Raw genomic sequence first — 16,443 nt, 5'->3', positions numbered from 1 at the left:
CCATCTGCCAAATTTTTGCCCACTCACTTAGCCTGTTTATGTCCTTTTGCAGATTTTGTGTGTCCTCCTCACACATTGCTTTTCCTCCCATCCTTGTATCGTCAGCAAACTTGGCTACGTTACACTCAGTCCCTTCTTCCAATGAGTAGACCCATTGGGCGGGTGTGCAATGAGTGGTTGAAGGACTGTTTATGTGTACAATGAGGGGCCAGGGGATTGGGGGTCCTGGTGGTGGGAGCAGACTGCAGGATTTCATTTCTTATGTTTTATACTTGGTGATCCATTGAGATATTAGGGTATCCCTGACAGCAATGTAAATGGCTGGTCTGGAGCTGGGTGCTCCTTTATCATCCTCTTCCTCCTCTAATGTTGTCTCATCCAAAGTTTAGTGATGAGCCCCTTCATCCACCACCACCTGCAATCCTCTCAGCTGCACAATGTTGTGTAGGACGCAGCACACCACTATCAACCTGGAGCCCCTTGCTGGCGGGCACTGAAGTACACCCCCAGGTTTATCTAGGCATCTTAAGTGCATCTTCAACATTCCAACGGCTTGGTTGATGACACACTGTGTGTACTCAACTGGATGAGAGCCAATGTCAGTGATTTGAGAAGGGATATACTCTAGCACAAGTGGATTGGAAACAAAGAAAGATCGGTCAAGTAATCAGTAACTGAGCAATCGCAGACCTTCACATAAGGAGGCATCCAAAGCTATAGCTCCCTTGATGACAAAGGAAAGAGAGGTTAAAATAAAACACAAAATGGTGTTTATAACAAATGCCAGGTACAGAATACAGTAGAAAACCAGGCAGAATACAGAGAGTGGGGGGCGGGGGAATTGAAAAAGGATGTAAGAAGGGCAAAAACAGGATATGAGGAAAGATTAGCATGTAACATATAAGGGAACCCACTATTCTTTTATCAAGGTATTAAAAAAAGGATAGTTAAAGGAATGTGGGGCCGATTAGGGACAAAGAAGGAAATCTTCTTGTGGCGGCAGAGGGCATGACTGAGGCACTGAATGAATACTTTTGACCTGTCTTCACAAGAGAAGAGGATTAAGTAAATGTTGCAGTAGAGGAGGGAATAGAAATATTGGATACGATAAAATAGATAGAAATGAAGTGCTAAATAGGTTGACCATCCCCCAAAGTTAACAAGTCATCCGGTCCAGATGCGTTGCTTCCCTCAGCAACCGAGAATGCAAGGGTGGAGATAGAGGAAGCTCTGACCACAGACTTTCAATTTTCCTTGGAAGACTGGAGGATTGCTGGTAACAACAAGATTGTTAGTCTAACATCAGTGTTGGGCAAACTACTAGAGACCACAGTCAAGGCAAAATTAATTCTCACTTGGAGAAGTATGGGTTTATAAGGGACAGCCAGCACCGAATTGCTGAAGGCAAATCGTGTCTGACTAACCTAATTCAGTTATTTGAGAGTAAGAGAGAGGGTTGATGAAGGTAGATGTTGTATATATGGGGGTAGAAATTGCCCACCGCCCGAAACGGGGCGCTCCCACCCCATTTGGATGGTTTTTACCACAGCTGCGTTTCAGGTCGCCTCTTGAGCGATATTTGGCTCTTTGTTGTTTTTTTTCCCTTGGATGCGGAAGTTGTTCTTAATGGGGGCAATGACAAAACTTGAGGGGCGGATTTGGGGTGTTGGCAAACACCTGAGTGACGGAAGTTGAGGGCAGTGCTGAGAGACCGCTGCGATGACATCATCACAGCACCGCGTCACCACGGCTCTCCCCTTCATTTAAAAGGGGAGAGCCTCCGTGATTGTAGCAGTGGCCATTCCACAAAAAGTCAACGGCCACTTAACTCCGCAGCATGGCCGCCGATTTGCAGTGGTAACAGGCTTTAAGGAGAGGGGCAATTTCGGCCCCATGGACATTCAACAGGTATTTGAGAAAGTACTGTTAGAAACTAAAGATGCCTAAGAATGTATATGGTTATGTGATTAAAACGGACGCAAATAATGCTGTGTTTAAATGGCTATGTTCGAATTGCAGATGAAAAGTCTCTTTGGACCAGACAGATGCTTAGAAGTGCTCGGGGCCAAAATTGCCCACCGCTGGAAATGGGGCATACCTACCATGTTTTGTCTGTTTTTACCGGCGCATTTGATGCAGTGGCCTCTTGAGCGAAATTCCGCTCTTTGGCTTTTTTTTTCCAGCTGACCGGAAGTCGGTTATAATGGGGGCAGATGTGCAGCGGTGAACGGAAGTTCTCACATTCGAGGGGTGGAAGTTGGGAAGACGGGGGGGGGGTGGAGTGTCTGCCGTTGTCAGTCATCAGCGTAGCGGTGATGATGTCATCACGGTGCCGCGTCACCACGGGTCTCCCCTTCACTTAAAGGGGAGATCAGTGCAATTCTTTAAGTTCGGTCCACTAGGCCACCAGGGAGGGTTTCAGCCGGGACGGCGGCCTGGCACCCAAGAAGGGGTGCCAGGCTGCCTGTTGACTGCCCGGCCAAACCCGGGGCATAATTGTCAGCCCGACATGGCAGTCGGCCGACAAAAAAAATATGGCTGCCGCAGCAGTAGGTCCTCCCCTTTAATGGCAGACTCACCGCCATTTTAGAAGCACTGGAAACACAGTGCACCGGCAGAAAAAGTTGTTGGTGCCACAGAGCAGCAGCAGCAAGATTTTTTCAGCGGAATTTCGGCATCTTCGGGAAAATATAAAAAGGACATGTGGCCAAAATCATGAGACATCTTTAAGGTGGGCTTTGACACTAGAATCGAGACTAAGAGCTCGATACAACATTGGACAGCAAGTTTTTAGGGACACCTCTATAGGTCAAAATGTCTGTCAATATCCCGGTTCAGACCCACCCCTAAAGATAGAATAAAAATTACCACCTCAGAGTTTGTACTCACAGACGGGAGAGAGAGAAGCTTGTACTCGCAGAGAGAGAGAGAGAGAGAGAGAGAGAGTGAGAGAGAGAAGCTTGTACTCACAGACGAGAGAGAGAGAGGAGGCTCATAGATGGAAGAGAGAGAGAGAGAGAGAGAGGCAGACAGACTCTGGACGAAAGGAAGAGAATTGCTCACGCGTGTCAATCCTCTGTCCGATCAAATCTGTATCAACTACTTGTCACGATCGTATGTTTTTGCTGGATAACTAATGTTATATTCTTTCTTAAACTATGATTAAAGACAATTTACCCACCATATTGGTTTGCACTTGACCCTGATTATTTAAAGTGATCAGAGATAGCCATAACTTGGCTATTTCTAATAGTACCACATAACAGATTTATTTGGAAAATAGAAGCACGATATTAAAGGGACGGTAGTAACTTGGGTATGTAATTGGCTAAGGAATATGAGGCAGAGTGTAGTGATGAACAGATGTTTTTTCTGACTGGAGAGAAATATGCAGGCATTCGGACCATTGCTTTTCTTGTTATATATAAATGACCTGAGCTTGGCAACATAGTAAATAATGAACAGGATAGTAGAAGACTTCAGGAGGACATCGACAGACTTTTGAAATGTGCTATTCGTGGCAGACACAATTTGTAGTGCATGAATAAAGAGTCTGACCAGATACTGTGAGCTCAAATTAGGGTGTGACCTTAGTCTTTTATTGCAGATTTCCAGAGTGCCCCTCCAGCCTGTGAGGCCTCCTTAAGTACCGGTGCTCCCAAGGGATTCTGGGGTCCCTTGGGACTCCAGGGGATGAGCCTTCTGGTGGTTAAACAAGGTATTTGCAGGTTTACATATATAACACAATTTAATGCAGAAAAGTGTGAAATTATGCCTTTTGGGAGGAACAACATGGAGAGGCAGTATAATGTAAATGGTACTATTTTGAGGTGGATGCAAGAGCAAAGTGACCTGCCACCTTCACAAATTTTTGAAGGTGGCAGGGCAAGTTGATAATGCAGTTAAGAAAGTGTCTGGGACTTGGCTTTGTAAATAGGGGCATTGAATACAAAGTTAAGGAAGTTATGCTAAACCTTTACAAATAACTGGTCAGGCCTCAGCTGGAGTATTGCGTCCAATTCTGGGCACCACACTTTAATACAGGTGTCAAGGTCTCAGAGAAGGGGCAGAGATTTACTAGGATGATACCAGGAATGAGGGACTTCAGTTAATGGTTGACCTCCTTCTTCTCTGAGGTACTGGCTATTGGTAAAATTTCATCTATTTGGAGGGAGACTAAAATAATTGCCCTTCTGAAGGAGGGAAATATGCTTGCAAGGCATCCAGCAACCACCCAAACTACTTATTTTGCACTTGTTATAAAGTACTCTACAGACCAGCCCTCATCATCCAAGGAGCAGCAGGCTTCCTCAGCGGCCAAAACTGCAGCGATCAAGTAGTAGCATCGAAACAGACTTCCAGTGCCATCTCAAGACCGCTGTGGCACTCGTGGACTTGTCAGCAGCATATGACACAGTATGGAACTGGAATCTCCTGGCCCCAGTGGCCTGCAGCAATGCCCAGCGCGAGGGGAAGCTCAGGGGCCAGCTCTCTGGAGGGCAAGTCGGCCCACGAGCCCTGCTCAGACAGGCAGATGATTATCTGGATGTAGAGGCTATGTCCAGGGAGTCAATGCAGATGCACCGCAAGCTCACGGGTGCATTGCCGAGGATCCCACCGAGCATCGATGCACTTGTGTTGAATGTGGCAGAGGCCGCCTCAACCTAGGCATTTGCAGTTTGGGGGCCCATCGAGCCCATCCTTGAACGATTACAACGGATGTTGGACATCACAAGTGACCATAGGTTCCAAGACACGATGGCGCGGGCCATGGGTGATGTGGCAGTAGCCCTTGAGTGGCAGGCCGAGACGATGCAACACCTGCATTCTGCCACGTTGTCAGTGCGTGCTGGCATCAATGCACTGTCTGCTCTGATGCAGGGTCAAATTGATGCCACACAAGCACTGACTGTTGCCATCGTGTCTGGAGACACATCAGTCCAACAGGAGGGTAACGGTGTCGAAGTAGGCCAGCAATCTGCGCTCCACCAGATTGCTCCAGATGCTGAGGCTCTGCCCCGGGGAAGTGGCATGCCGTCAGTCGAGGTGGAACATCATGTCCTCTCAGGACATCATGCGGTCTCCCGACACTGCCATTCTGCCTTTGCAACTGCCGCAGTCAGCAATCCAGCCATTCCACACTGCTGCCACCCATTCTCAGGCGGGGGCCGTCAGCGGCCGGGCCTTCCAGGCCCAGAGCATCATGCTAGGCCATCTGACCAGTCTCGCTCAGACACACAGCAGTCCTCAAGCGATCTTGCTGCAGGCACTGAGGACTCATTGAGGAGGAGCAGTAGGCGAGGAAGGGGGGTGAGGCAGAGGGGTGTAAAATGCTTATGTGAGACCCAGTGATGAAAGGTATGGCTATGGACCCAATGTAGAAAAGGTGTAAATGGTATTCATTTGTTTTATTATTTGAAGGGGCAAGTGCCCCATTTTGTTTTCCTTGAGGGGTTGGGGTCTGTGTACATATGTTGCAAAGGCTGTTCATCAGTTGTATTATTTGAAGGAACGGGTATCCCATTGTGTTTTCTTTGAGGGGGTGGGGTTTTTGGGGTTGTTTGAGGGATGTGATTGCAATAAAATGTAACGTTGAACGTTTCCTTCAGCTTCTGGTGTATGACTGTTGACTTATAATGGAGGGGTGGCATTATCGTGCCACAATACACATTCATTATTAGCTGCATTCCTCAGCTCACTCCATTTAAGTGAAGCTTTCCCTAATGAGCTGCCGCCGAATAGCCTTGCTGCCGCCAACATTGGCACACTGCCTCCTCTGTGGATGCTGCTGGTCTTCGTCGTGTTGCTGTTAATGCAGGGGGTCAGCACGCTCCTGGTCTTTCTCCCTCCTCCACCTCCTCCCGAGGTGGCCCTGTGATCCCCACTGGCAAGGCCTGGGCCCTCATGATGGCCAAGTTGTGCAACATGCAGCACACCATAATGAATAGTGAGACCTGTTGAGGGGAGTATTGAAGGCTGCCTCCAGAGCTGTCTAGGCATCGGAATCATTGCTTCAGCACCCTAAAATCTGCTCTATGATGTCGGGGGTGGCAGCAGGGCTCTCATTGTAGCGTTCCTCCAGCTCTGTGGTGGGGTTGTGGAGGGGGGTCATTAGCCAGGTAGCGGGAAGCAGTAGCGGGACATTTGGAAAAGCATGATTCAATCAAGCAGAGTCAACATGGTTTTATGACAAATTTGCTGGAGTTCTTTGAGGATGTAACAAGCAGGGTGGATAAAGGTGAACCAGTGAATGTGGTGTATTTGGATTTCCAGAAGGCATTCGATAAGGTGCCACATAAGAGGTTACTGCACAAGATAAAAGCTCACGGGGTTGGGGGTAATATATTAGCATGGATAGAGGATTGGTTAACTAACAGAAAACAGAGAGTCGGAATAAATGGGCAATTTTCTGGTTGGCAAACAGTGACTAGTGGAGTGCCGCAGGGATCGGTGCTGGGACTTCAACTATTTACAATCTATATTAATGACTTGGATGAAGGGACCGAGTGTAATGTAGCCAAGTTTGCTGATGACACAAAGATGGGTGGGAAGCAAACTGTGAAGAGGCCACAAAAAATCTGCAAAGGGATATCGACAGGCTAAGTGAGTGGGAAAAAATTTGGCAGACAGAGTATAATGTAGGAAAATGTGAGATTATCCACTTTGGAAGAAAAAAATAGAAAAGCAAATTATAATTTACATAGAAACATAGAAAGTAGGTGCAGGAGTAGGCCATTCGGCCCTTCGAGCCTGCACCACCATTCAATATGATCATGGCTGATCATGCAACTTCAGTACCCCATTCCTGCTTTCTCTCCATACCCCTTTAGCCGTAAGGGCCACATCTAACTCCCTTTTGAATATATCTAACGAATTGGACTCAACAACCTTCTGTGGTAGAGAATTCCACAGGTTCATAATTCTCTGAGTGAAGAAATTTCTCCTCATCTCGTACCTAAATGGCTTACCCCTTATCCTTAATACTGTGACCCCTGGTTCTGGACTCCCCCAACATCAGTCCCGTCAGAATTTTATATGTTTCTATGAGATCCCCTCTCATTCATCTAAACGCCAGTGAATACAGGCCCAGTCGATCCAGTCTCTCCTCATATGTCAGTCCTGCCATCCCGGGAATCAGTCTGGTGAACTTTCGCTGCACTCCCTCAATAGCAAGAATGTCCTTCCTCAGATTAGGAGACCAAAACTCCACACAATACTCAAGGTGTGGTCTCACCAAGGCCATGTACAACTGCAGTAAGATCTTCCTGCTCCTATACTCAAATGCAGAAAAATTGCAAAGTGCTACAGTACAGAGGGACTTGAGGGTCCTTGTGCATGAAACACAAAACAAGTTAGTATGCCGGTACAGCAAGTAATCATGAATGAAAATGGAATTTTAGCCTTTATTGCAAGGGGGATAGAGTATAAAAGCAGAAAAGTGCTGCTACAACTGTACAGGGTATTGGTGAGGCCACACCTGGAGTACTGCGTACAATTTTGGTCTCCATGTTTCAGGAAGGATATACTTGCATTGGAGGCTGTTCAGAGAAGGTTCACTAGGTTGATTCTGGAGATGAGGGGGTTAAAATAGGTTGAGTAGGTTGGGCCTACACACATTGGAGTTCAGAAGTATGAGAGGTGCTCTTATTGAAACTTATAAGATAATGAGGGGGATCAACAAGGTGACCGCAGAGAGGGTATTTCCACTCATAGGGGAAACTAAAACTAGGGGACATAGTCTTAGAATAAGGGGCTGCCCATTTAAAACTGAGATAAGGAGAAATGTCTTCTCTCAGAGGTTTGTAAATCTATGGAATTCTCTGCCCCAGAGAGCTGTTGAGGCAGGGTCATTGAATATATTTAAGGCGGAGATAGACAGATTTTTGAGTGATAAGAGAGTAAAGGGTTTTTGAGTGGCGGAGCAGGCTCAAGGGGCCGGGTGGCCTACTCCTGCTCCTATTTCTTATTTTTTTATGTTCTTGTCCCCAAGCAGCCAGCCTCAGCCTTGCCGTGGTGGCTGAAACAGTCAAGGCACAGTGATCTCCCGCAGGATAAAGGCATCATGTGCGCTTCCAGGAAAGCGAGCATTGACTGCGAGGGTGCGCTGCGTGTGATCGCACACCAACTGCACATTTATGGAGTGTTATCCCTTTCTGTTTCTTAATACCTCTGCAATCTGGAATGGTGCTCGCAAGACCACGTGCGTGCAATCAACTGCTCCTTGGACCCTCGGGAAGCCCACCATCCTGGCATACCCACATGCGTGCTCATCCAGTTTCTCTTTGGTCATTGGGAAGGCAATAAAGTCCATTTGACGGGTGTGACGTCGCAGGTGCAGCAATGTGCTGCGAATTGTGAGACGCTGCACATGTCCCCTGATGCTGCTTGGAAAGAGTCTGAGGCATAGAAGGTGCATGCCACCATGACGGGAAGCACAGTCCTGGTGCCGATGTGAGGTTGCAGGTCTTCCTGCAGGAAATGGTGTATCTCTGGAACGAACGCCTTTCGGAAGCGCAGCCTTCTGACACGCTGCTCCTTGGACAGATGAGCCGGTAAAGCCGTGGGGGGGGCAAGGCCTCCTGCCCCGATGTCTAGGGGCTCTCCCCTTTCGGCTGCCCACTTCGCCAACAGCTCTTCTCTCTTCATGATGCCTTGCTAGAGCATGTAAAATGCGACATTGGCAAACTAGTAATGTCTTCATTAAAGTTTACAAAATACGTTTCTCTCAAGCTCAACTGGTATGTCTGTCTGCTGTTGCAAACTCAAGAGGCTCACCACTGTGGGACCTCCAACGGAAGCGCTTCCTCATTCCTTTAAGTAGCCACCAGTTAACGACTCTGCAAGCATGTACCGACTGTTTTTCCAGACGTTGTTCTTGGCGGCCGCTAAATGAGGTGGCCGCACCGACTGGGGCTTAAGCATGGGCGTTGCACCGGGACTGCCGTCAGGATCGCACTGATCATTAGCAGCCAGGCATTACCGGTTTGCGCACCCAGTGAGCCTCTAATGAGTCGGGGCGCTAAAAGCTGCACTCCCAGTCCGTAACCAATTACATTCCCATTAACAGCCCCTCTGGCCTCTTACTGAGGCATTAGACAACCAAAAATCCAGCCCATTGTCAAATAAAGCCAGATAATGTAGTCACATCAAGGAACATCTATCTTAACTCAAAAAACTGTCTTTACCCAGCATTTTGGAAAAATAAACAATAGACAATAGTCAGGCATAGCCAAAAAAATTCCGTTTGAGGAAAATAATGACTAACACTTCCATGGGGTTCTCCCAATCTCCCACCATAACTTCGGCAGAAGATTGATGTAAAACCCAAGAGAAGCAGCATAAACGGTAATTTCCGCTATTTCTGACGATCTTACGTTTGTTATGGTGGGAGATCAGGGAAGCCCCATGAATACTCTATCCTTAAAATTTGAGAAACCAAATGTTTACAGCTTATTTATTATTGTCCTGTTTGGGAATAAATAGCAATAAACACACCCTTAACTGGAAATCTCAGAAAGCAAACCCACATTTTTTTTTTGCTGCCTCAAATTTGTGAACAGCAACAAAGAAAAGTAAAATCTGATGGTTCCATTCACATTCTCCAATTTATCTGGTTCTGAGAGGCTTCAGTTCTATCTTCCAAATTATCTGATTGTTTGACACAGGAAACCACCAATGCCAGTGTAAAAAGCTGATTTTTCTTGAAAAGGCCTGGCAAGCTAATACATGGATTGAAAAGTTAACGGTCAGCTTAAAAAGCTTATGGTTGGCAACTATACTATCAAATGCAGTTTACACAAGGAGACAGTCAATGGTTCTTCATGCTTTTATCATTAAAATGGCTCCAAAGAATCTCCATAGCTAAACATTTTTGAAGCTCAAATACAAAATATCTCGCAGAAGATTAATTATATAATATAAATCAAACCTTCAAGTTTGAGTACTTTTTGCAGAACCTATCTAATGTTCTCTAAACCAGTAAGCCTTTTCCCTTTGCTTTTCTTCATCAAAACTATCCTCACCACTTTAAAACGGTGAATTCCACATTGGCCTTAGGTTAGCATTTTCTTTTCTCTAAGTAGAGCAGCTTCAAATCACTAGCTGCATCATCCACTCAGGGTATCTCAGTGTCAAGAGTTTAGGGAAAACAAGAATTATTCATTCGACAATCAGTTTTCATTGGCTATATAAACTAGCCTAAGATATAGTTACAGCAGTAGGGTAGAATCTACTGCTATTTATATTAGAATTGTGAAAATAAAAAGTTAGAAGAGAGAAAAGCAGTATGAAAATCTTATGGCTCGGTCTAGGTGAGAAACACAAATCCTCAGGATGTATAAAGAAGATAATGCAATATTAGCTTTCAGTTTAATTATAGAAATTTACAGCATGGAAGGAGGCCACTTCAGCCCATCGTGTCTGTGCCGGCCGACAAAGAGCTATCCAGCCTAATCCCACTTTCCAGCTCTTGGTCCATAGCCTTGTAGGTTACAGCACTTCAAGTGTATATCCAGGTACTTTTTAAATGTGATGAGGGTTTCGGCCTCTACCTCCCTTTCAGGTAGTGAGTTCCAGACCCCCACCACCCTCTGGGTGAAAAAATCTCCCCTCAAAGCCCCTCTAAACCTCCTACCAATTACTTTAAATCTATGCCCCCTGGTTGTTGACCTCTCTGCTAAGGGAAATAGGTCCTTCCTATCCACTCTATCCAGGTCCCTCATAATTTTATACACCTCAATAAGGTCTCCCCTCAGCCACCTCTGTTTCAAAGAAAACTCCAGGCCATCCAATCTTTCCTCATAGCTAAAATTCTCCAGTCCAGGCAACATCCTCATAAATCTCTTCTGTACCCTTGCGAATGCAATCACATCTTTCCTGTAATGTGGTGATCAAAAATGCACGCAGTACTCTAGCTGTGGCCTAACTAGTGGTTTATACAGTTCAAGTATAACCTCCCTGCTCATGTATTCTATGTCTTGACTAATAATGGCAAGTATTCCGTATGCGTTCTTAACTACCTTATCTACCTGTCCTTCTACCTTCAGGGATCTGTGGACATGCACTCCAAAGTCCCTTTGTTCCTTGTCACTTCAATGTCCTACCATTTCTTGTATATTCCCTTGCCTTGTTAGCCCTCACACTTCTCAGGATTTAATTCCATTTGCCACAGTTCTGCCCACCTGACCAGTTCATCAATATCTTCCTGCAGTCTACAGGTTTCTTCTTCATTGTAACCACACGGCCAATTTTTGTATCATCTGCAAACTTTTTAATCATTGATATATACCACAAAAAGCAAGGGACTTAGTACTGAGCCATGCGGAACCCCACTGGAAACAGCCTTCCAGTTACAAAACACCCATTGACCATTACCCTTTGCTTCCTGCCTCTGAGCCAATTGTCGATCAACTTGCCACTTTGACTTGGATCCCATGGGCTTTTACTTTCGTGACCAGTCTGCCATATGGGATCTTATTAAAAGCCTTGCTAAAATCCATATGGACTACATCAAACGCACTACCCTCATCGACCCTCCTTAAAAAATTCAATCAAGTTAGTCAGACATTACCTTCCCTTAACAAATCCATGTTGAATGTCCTTGATTAATCCGTATCTTTCTAAGTGAAGATTTACCCTGACCCTCTTAATTTTTTCCAATAATTTTTCCACCACCGAGGTTAGGCTGACTGGCCTGCAATTACTTGGTCTATCCCTTTCTCCCTTTTTAAACAACGGTACAACTTTAGAAGTCCTCCAGTCCTCTGGGACCACACCTGTAGCCAGGTGGAGGAACAAGACTGGATTGGGATCAACTCCTGAATATGGTGTTCTGAAGAGAACATAGTTAATACCCTATTTATATCATAGCATTGCCTTCAGTAACAACAGGGGTGAGTTTAACCCTGACCGCCCAGCGGAATCTGGGTGGGCAGGCAGATAAAAATCGCTGCAGGACACAGCTGCCGAGGTTCCTAGTGAAGACCTGCTGCCGTCTGACATTTTACTCCGGTCTGCCGGCCAGCTGCCATTTCCCATCAGTTTCTGACTGATAACTGACTGGGACTATGCAGAAGAAGCCCATGAGTTAAAATCTCCCTGGCCTCACTCTGCCGAGGTTGGGACAGTTTGTTGCCCACACAGTTGCCGCTCCGAGTTAAAATCAGAGTAATGTAACAATTAAAAAGAGATGGTCTACACATTACTGGCAACACCTAGACGCTCACAGGAGAAAGTTTCATTAGCTGTGGGGAAGGGGTCTGATCCCACAGGGGATCTGATATCCCGGGGTGGGGGGAGGAGAACTAATCACCAATGCCACAGTGGTCTGATCTCAATCCCGGGGGTCGGTGGTTCCGATCTCCTCCCCCGGGGGGGTTAGGGGGGATTCAATGGTGGGCATGGAAGAAGGTAAGCTTGGTGGGCTGGGAGGAAGCACTGCTGCTCCTCCTGGACCACAAGCAGTACTGTAAAGGGACTTAAACTTTCCACAAAGCAACGCTTGTCTCCTTTTGGCTGCTGGGAAACTCGGCCAGCCAAGGTTAAACATGGAAAATAGGTTAAATCTGAGGCACAGAGCCTCATTATAATATTTAAATGACCAACCCGTCTCCTGGGAATGGTTTGGTTGCCCGCCCCCGTCCTGCCTCTGTTAAAACTGGAAGTGGGCACATTGGGAGACGGGTTTGACATTTTTAAAATATTCACATCTCACCTGACCCAAACGCACCTGTTTTGGGGGGTTAAATTTCCCTCCTATGTTCCTGATTTGAATGCGCTCCCAGCTCAACTGTAGATTGTCAATGCAAGTTTTCTAGCCTATATAGACATTGTCCAGACATCAGAAAAGGTCCACCGCCAATATAATAAAGTTGAATTATTATCGTGTTAGGTGAATCTGACTAAAGGTAACCGGTACCAAAAAAAAAAATCCTTCAGTCCTTTCTTTCTACAATTTTTATTATTTTATAATCCAAGCTTAGCAATACCTAATTGCTACTTTCTGATTCACCTTGGGGCTGAAATTCACTGTCCCTGAAAGGACGGCTACCGCGGGATTTGGGTGGACGATTGAAAAAAATCGATCGGCCGTCATGGTCGAGTACTTATCCCTCCCCAAGCCATATTCAGCTCAGGAGGAGGGGGTGGGAGATTTGAGCAGTGTGCACTTCCGCCAGAATCGGCAGGGTGAAATGCACTAAAGGAGTTTGTGGCACGGTGGGGCCACTGGAAAGCAGCCATGCCCGCGATATTCAGCGTAAAAACCGAGGACTTCTTCAGGCAGTGCCCCCACTAGATTTTCCAGTCAGTGCATGAACGCGACACCGCTGGAGTTTTGACGTGATCGGATCAGTTTGATACGGAAATAGTTTTATTATATATTTGTGTTTTTATTTCAGATTCCAGCATCCGCAGTATTTTGCTTTTGAAATAGTTAATTGTTTGGGCTCCATTAAACCTGCTGAGTGCTGTTTAGAGGCTTTCACAGACTTTTGTACAACTTTCAGCTTGGCAGGGTGCACCCTGAGGATGGGAGGGTGGCACCTGTTACACCTGGTCAGAAGCAGGGCGGCACGCAGGAGAAGACGTCATTGTCAACACCATGCAGAGGCGCAGCGGGCAAGGGAGGCAGCAGCCATGATTCGTTCATTCTGCGTCAGACCAGTATCTTCACTGGCCCAAATCAGGATTGCCGTTGGCTGTTTGGAGGCAAGGGATATCCCCTGTCCACTTGGCTGCTCAGTCCACTGCGGAACCCCAGGACAGCGTCAGAGCATGCATACAATGACGCTCATTGTGTCACCAGGTGCATCATCGAGCAGTGCATACGCATCCTTAAGCAGAGGTTCCGATGCTTGGACCGCTCTGGTGGTAGTATTCTCCTCAATGGGTCTCCATAATCGTTGTGGTCTGCTGTATACTACACAACCTGGCCAGCATGAGAGGACAGCCGCTGGAGGCCGAGCCAGCAGTACCACCTGAGGAGGAGGAGGAGGCGCAGGAGGATCCCCATCACCCCAGAGCTAGGAGGCGTCGACCCATCGCAACCCTGGAAGGGCCGGGTGCAGACTGGCCAGCACTCTCCTGGGAGGGTGCGTCCTCACATATATAGAGGTGCCTGACACCTCCCCTGCAATCTCCCACCATGCATTATGTACTGGCAGTCGGCCAGGTCTCCCCACGTCAAGAAACAGTATCCTTCTTCTGTCCTCCACACCGTCAATCAGTGTCTCCAGCTCCATATCAGTGAACCTTTTGGCTCTCCTTGCACCTCTTTACACCAGCCATCCTTCCAACCTCCTTCAAAGCTCAGGGCCTTGCTGAAAACCCTGGCCTTAGCAGCTGGCTCGGTTGAAGCTCTTACCTGCATGCTGAATTTCTCAGTGGTCATAATGCTCAAATTAAGACAGCCATCATCATTATTATAGGCAGTCTCTCGAAGCGAGGATGACTCGCTTCCACGCCAAAAATAGATGAGTTCACAGGTGTTTCAATGTTCCAGATCCCAAACTAATATTCCAGATCCCGAACTACATCTTGAAGGATGGAAGATGCCTGTGCATGGATTTTTTTAACGTGTGGTGGCTGTTGCACACCAGCCACCACACGTCTTGGTCCCGTGGCAAGGATTACCCAAGACGGCTGGAGACCAGCTCTGCTTAAGACAGCCACACCGCTGAAAAATCCACTTTGGAAGGGTTCATTAGCGCTGGAACCCATTTTTTCACTTTTGGAGCTGAATATGGGGTTGGCCCAGCCACAAAAAAATTTTGCCGCTAATGGCCTCAAAAATGTGGGGGGAGCACCAGCTTTCCAGCGGTATTGAATTTCGGGCCCCTTGTCTTTTCGTTAGCTCTTGACGGTGCCATTAACTGTGGCACTGATCCTTCAGTTTAGTTTCCCACTAGAATTTAAGAAAACACCACTGATGCGGTCTCCCAAATAGATGCCGTTGGGGATAGGAACAAGTTGTATAAACAGTGCCAAACTTGGATTAGAAAAAATGAAGAATTTATAATAGGAATGCAATCACAAAGGCTGCCACTGCATGGTACCAATAGGATATTACTGAGAATGAGCAGTTTGATTACAGGACACATCCTGCACTCTCAATCTGCAGTCAAACTAGTACCCTCAATTACAATCTATTGTGCTCGAACTAATTCTTTAGTAATCTGCATTTATGATGGAATAGAATAAAATGATTAAATCAGAAGATACCAACAGTGTGTGTAGTATGACTTGTTTATGCTGGAATAGGGGATAGAAAGATGATAGCTGACGAGAGGCTTCAGCAGACAATCAAGCAGGATCCATATTAAAGTAAGGGTCAGAGAAATGCCCTTATTTTATGCCTTGCTCAGCTTTCTCCCCTATTTCAACAAAATCCCTTCTGTATCACTTAATGTAGCCAGCAGGTCACATGCAATGTTTTTAACATTGTTTTTAGATAAGCAGCCAGATAGAAGGGTGCAACTTCTGCTTGGCAAATTTCATGTATGGACACTTATCGTACTCATACTACATTTCTGTGTGCCTGTAAATGGGTTAATGTATGTGTAAAACAGTCCATGTAAAAACAGTCCATGTAAGAAAGGAGCAAAAAAGTGCAGTAGGTGTTGGTAATTGCATTTCACCAATCAGAATTTCTACCCTTTCTATTTACCAAAATGTTACCTTTTTTGTTTCCTCTTTTATATTGTCTCTTAGATACACAGAGAATGGGGGCAATAATGTTATAGCTCTATCTCCAACTCGCACTCCCATCTAGCACAGCTCCGTTTTGGGAATTAGCCTCGATAATTATTTATTCTTTCATGGGGAAACTTTTACAAAGGAAATTTATAGACTACCAGTCACACGTCAATGACATAGGATGCATTGGCCATGAGAAGCAACGTCAAGAAAAACAGCCCATGCATTCCACTGTATATGTTATAAAACAATAATAAATATGCTGGAGCGATCACAAAGTGTTATTCCATCTCAAGATGCAGATGGAAGTTAAAAATTGCTTGACTCTTCAGTCATGGTTGATCACATTATCTGAACCTCTTGATCAGAGGTCTTGCAATCACTTTCAAGTCTTCATTACTCTCAATATAGTACACATACTAGCCTCTTAATGCTAAATTCTGCTTTAGTATTCCTAACTAATTTCAATATCATACCCTCCTGTGTACCATGTGAAAATATTTCTCTGCAGTGATAACCTCATAAGTCTTAAATCAATGTGATTTCATGTCCATCCTTAACTATTCGTTTCATTTTATTGATGCCATAATGCAGATTATAGAAAAAGTTAACAGATGGTAGAAAGCGAATAAGGGATTGTAATTTAATTTGGGTATTTTGATGACGTCCATAAACTATACTCAATTGTTCACTCTCATTCCATGTATTAAGCAACCAGCATAATTTAGATCAGAAGTTAAAGAGCGCTTT

At 45.8% G+C, this 16,443-nt stretch overlaps 1 protein-coding gene across 5 annotated transcripts in view; it reads right to left on the bottom strand.

Moving 5' to 3' along the window:
• LOC139279927 (adhesion G protein-coupled receptor B2-like) overlaps nt 1–16,443 on the bottom strand; it is a 1,236,268-nt gene that overhangs the window by 1,110,932 nt on the left and 108,893 nt on the right. The window lies entirely within an intron of this gene.

This window comes from Pristiophorus japonicus, chromosome 14 (assembly GCF_044704955.1).
Source record: "Pristiophorus japonicus isolate sPriJap1 chromosome 14, sPriJap1.hap1, whole genome shotgun sequence".
In the NCBI taxonomy this organism is placed as follows: domain Eukaryota; kingdom Metazoa; phylum Chordata; class Chondrichthyes; family Pristiophoridae; genus Pristiophorus; species Pristiophorus japonicus.
This window is presented reverse-complemented; position numbering and strand designations above follow the sequence as displayed.